This window comes from Sapajus apella, unplaced genomic scaffold (genome assembly GCF_009761245.1).
Source record: "Sapajus apella isolate SASKATOON/1434 unplaced genomic scaffold, GSC_monkey_1.0 scaffold110, whole genome shotgun sequence".
NCBI lineage: Eukaryota > Metazoa > Chordata > Mammalia > Primates > Cebidae > Sapajus > Sapajus apella.
Genome location: NW_022437050.1, coordinates 3610787 through 3615458, shown reverse-complemented (window position 1 = coordinate 3615458; position 4672 = coordinate 3610787). Strand labels below are relative to the sequence as shown.

At 45.6% G+C, this 4672-nt stretch overlaps 1 long non-coding RNA gene and 1 other non-coding gene across 2 annotated transcripts; both read left to right on the top strand.

The window, feature by feature from the left end:
- The first annotated feature begins 1680 nt into the window (after positions 1–1680).
- Positions 1681–2622, top strand: LOC116537398. The gene is made up of 2 exons (XR_004263111.1): positions 1681–2289; positions 2343–2622. It is a non-coding gene; the product is annotated as an uncharacterized LOC116537398 (long non-coding RNA).
- On the top strand, positions 2105–2177 carry LOC116537477. The gene has a single exon (XR_004263137.1). It is a non-coding gene; the product is annotated as a small nucleolar RNA SNORD78 (small nucleolar RNA).
- Positions 2623–4672: the final 2050 nt, after the last annotated feature.

The window sequence follows — 4672 nt, the reverse complement described above, 5'->3', positions numbered from 1 at the left end:
AAGCTTTGCTTCTGATAAATCAAGGGTTCAGGTATGGTTTCCAGAAACAGTCAATACAAATATTTATAGGTATTTGTTGTTTATTTGATTTAATTGCGTGAACCTCAGCCCAGGGAGCTCTGACCTGCCACAGACACCTCACCTCCCATTTCCTTGGTTGGTCGCTCCCCAGACACTATGGGATAGATATGTGTGCCTGCTTAGGACATGACAGAAACACGAAACAGAACAGACAGGAACTCAGCCCTGTGAACAGTCAGCATGGTGGGGATTCGATTCATTCTGTGCCTCCGTAAAAAAAAACAACCAATATAGGCCCCAAAGAGTGTAAAGATAAGGCTTGAACACCGTCTTCTGAAGAGACTTCCCATTGCTAGCGCAGGCTCTCATGATGGTGGTTGTGGACTACCAGCCCTCCCTACTCCATCCCTGGGGCTCCCCACTCTCCTCTCATCCTCCTCCAGCTTCCCCCCCACCCCCACCCCCCTCCCACCCACCAGCACCACAGGTTTTTTTCCCACCTTAGCGCCTGGTTTAAAATTGCAGTCCTTCACTGCAAACTGTTGACGTCCTGCTAGGGACCCTACCCTTCTAGAATCATCAAGGCTGCATTCTCACAACTGACTTCGCCTGCCCTCCCCAGCAAGACGTGGAAGGAAGATAGAGGTGGTCCCAGCCCTGCAAGCCAGTGCCCCAGGTGAGGCTGCAGGGCACAGCAGAATGGGGCTTGCACTGAAGACAGGCTTTTCTACCCTGTCTTTTTCATGCAGCAGTCACCAAGTGCTCTTTGCAAACTCAACCCTTAACGGTTTACTAGGGCAAGGCCATTCATTTCTTTACCCCATCCCTATTATTGAGCATTTACATCATTTCCACTTTTATAGGATTTTGATCTTAAATTCTCAAAGGGAAAGAATAATGGAGTCATGATAGGCCAGGCATGGTGGCTCATGCCTGTAATCCCAGAACTTTGGGAGGCTGAGGCGGGCGGATCACTTGAGGTCAGGAGTTCAAGACCATCCTGACCAACATGGAGAGACCCCATCTCTGCTAAATACAAAGTTAGCTGGGCATAGTGGCACATGCCTGTAGTCCTAACTACTCGGGAGGCTGAGGCAGGAGAACCACTTGAACCCAGGAGGCGGAGGTTGCGGTGAGCCGAGATCATGCCATTGCATGCCGGCCTGGGCAACAAGAACAAAACTCCATCCCAAAAGAGAAGAGAAGAGAAAGGGAGGGGAGGGGAGAATGGAGTCATCATAATTAAGAATTTACAAGCTGTGTGCCCATTTTACCCTTCATGTATTATTGTGGCTTGGCATGTTCAGTGATGAACTGTTTGATTTTAATCAAAAGATACATTTCAATAGGCCATCAGTAGAAAGTCCATAGTTCTAATCTGAAACATAAAGGAAAACTGGGGAGCAAAGGGGAGATCCCAAGCCATGTGACTAGAAACCATTGGCAACATGCAGAGTGGGGTGTGGGAGAAAATTATTTTCTTAAATGTTACCTTCTCAAGCGTAACGTTATTGAGGGACAGTGGTACAGAGAGAACATCCAAGAAAAGAGATACCAGCTTGGGCCACAGGTGGCTCCAATCTGTTCTGACTTGACTCTAGATGTCTCTATCCAAGTCCCATATCTCTCTGTTAAGGTCCTATTTGTGGTGCAAGAGAATGCAAGATGACTCTTCTTAAGGTAGGGGAGACGCTGAGGGCAGAGGAAACGTGCTGTGGCTTAGTTGAACCAAGGGGGACGTTGAACTAAGTTGATAATGGCTCTAGATAAAAACTGGAATCCTATCAAAGGTCAAGACAAGACTAGAAACAGAAAGATAATCAATGGAGGATCAGTGAGCTCAGAGGCCGGAAGGATTCAAGCCAGGATGGCAGGCAGAGTGAGGTGTGGAAGAAGCCTGTGCTTCAGAATGAGTTCTTGGATAGGGAGGGGATCTCAGAGGTCCTTCTGAGTGGAGGAGGTGCTGTCCAGGTTGCAGAGATGAATGTGATAGCTAAAAGGGATCTCTCGAGGCTGGCCACCTTTCCCATGGCACTGAGACTCTGTACGTTTCATCCAGTGGTGGTCTTTCTTTGTTCATACCTTCAAACTATGCTTAAGGTCCTTTCAAATGTCTGACCTGAAATGAACTTGTAGACAAAGTTAACACTGAAGAACCCTGTGACAGAAAACTTTGAAAAGAGTTTACGGATGTCTAGCCTTTTAATGGAAGTCCTCATTTGTACTTCAGCTACTGGTAACGTTTTTATCCGTGAATGGTTTGCTTGGGTTGGAGAGTGAGCTTGACTACAATGTGTGGAGCAAGTTCTAAAGAAGCAAAGGACTCAGACTTCATGCTTGAAGAAATGCAGGCAGACCTGTTATCCCAAAAACTAGGGTTTTTAATGACCACACCAATCAAGCATCCAGTTTACCCCTTGAAAGGGTCTTGCCTCACCAAGGCTGGAGTGCAGTGGCTCTTTGAGGCTTACTACAGCCTCAAACTCCTGGGCTCAAATGATCCTCAGCCTCCCAGAGGACTTTGCAGACAAGCTAATGGAGTCTCGTGGTACAAGAAGATTAAACAGTGTCTCCAATTTCAATAAGTTTCTGCAATCCATCTGGAAAAAAAGATTCTTAAGAGAGCTGTCAGTGATGACCTTGCCCACCTTCCTAACACCACTAGCTTAGTCTCACTCAAGTCTCTCATACACAACTAGAGAACCCTTTCCTTAGATTTAGAAAGGAATATCTTCCAGAGAAAGGATCTCCTCCTCACCTCCTCCACCTGTTCTGAATAACAAATTGAGAAGATAAAAACTAAAGACATTAAAGCCACTTTGGCTGAGCACAGTGGCTCATGCTTGTAATCCCAGCACTTTGGGAGGCCAAGGCGGGCAGATCACCTAAGATCAGAAGTTTGAGGCCAGCCTGACTAACATGGTGAAACCCTGTCTCTACTAAAAAGGCAAAACTAGCCAGGTGTAGTGGCAGGTGACCATAATCCCAGCTACTCAGGAGGCTAGGCAGGAGAATTGCTTGAACCCGGGAGGCAGAGGTTGCAGTCAGTGGAGATCACGCCATTGAACTCCAGGCTGGGCTACAGAATGCGGCTCCATCTTAAAAGAAGAAAGTTAAAAAAAAATTTTTAAAAATTAAAGTCACTTTGCTGACAAGCTATGACTTAGGAGAGCTAAATGTTTGTGAACAGACGGGCACAGGGAAATCCATTTGAGGAAATTATTTCCAAAGTTTACTGTCTATTTATGGCCTTAAAATTTTTATTTTCTCAAATTATAGGAAAAGATTGATCATGGTGAGACAAAAATTTCTTTTGGGAAAGTTGTGAATAATGCGTTTGCTCCAACACGAGGCAACAGAGTGTTGTCTACTTTTGCTGGTAGGCAGGTGGAAGAAGATGAGTCAAGGATAAAGAGTGATGGTGATAGTGGTTTATGCTGCTGACACGTAGTCTTAAAGATTATAATCAGCTCACTCGGGAGCCCTCGAGGGAAGAAAGATCCAAAGGTAGAATGAACACACATGATCTATAAATAGGACACATGCTTGAGAAGCAGTGATCTTATCTGGAGGCAGCCTTGCCTCTGTTATTTCATCGATTCTCCCCACGTTAATGGTGTTGCTGGAGCTTACTATTAATCTAATGACTGTGCTTTGGAATAATAATGCTTCACTCCTGCCCTGTCTCTCCTACTTGACAGACAGCTTGAATTCATCAGAGAAAGGGCCCAAGAGCTGCATCAGTCATTATTAAATAGAAATCAATAAGGTACGTTACATAAAGGAAGCCGCAAGTGTGTGATATGAGGCAGCGTTACCTCTGAGTTCAGAAATCCATTCCTGTTTCTAAGCACCAAAATTTTAGGGGGCTCTGACCCCTGCAAATCTATGCATAAGCTTTGGCCATTAATGCTGCTAAGAGGGTGTTTTAATCCATTTTGTGCTGCTATTACAGATACCTGAGACTTAAAAATTTATAAAGAATGGAAATCTATCAGCTCATGGTTCTAGAGGCTGGGAAGTCCCAAGATCAAAGGTCTGCATCTGATGAGGACTTTCTTGTTGTACCATAACGTGGCAGAAGGCATCACATGGCAAAAGAGGATGAGAGAGATGGGGAGAGGGGGGTAAAATTGCTTTCATAAAAAACCCACTCCCATGATAATAACATTAACTTATTTATGAAGGCAGAGCCCTCATGACATAATCACCTCTTAGAGGTCCTACCTCTCAACATGGTTGCATTGAGCATTACGTTTTCAACACATGGACTTCAGGGGACATATTCAATCCATAGCACAGTTTTTGTGGGTCAGGAATTCATGGGTGACTTGGCTGGGTGATTCTGGCTCATGTCTCATGGGGTTGCAGTCAAGATGCCCGCTGGGCTCCATCACCTGAAGACTCAACTGGGCCAGGAGGATCTATTTCCAAGAAGGCTCCCTCACAAGGCCAGCAAGCTGGAGTGGTTGCTGGCAAGAGACCTCAGTTCCTCACCACATCAGCCTCTCCACAGACTACTTGAGCATCCTTACAACATGGTGGCTGGCTTCGTCCAGTGGGTGAACCAAGAAAGCAAGGGAGAAACTGCAGTCTTTTATGACCTAGCCTTGGAAGCCACACTCCATCTATTTCACAATACCCTATTGCT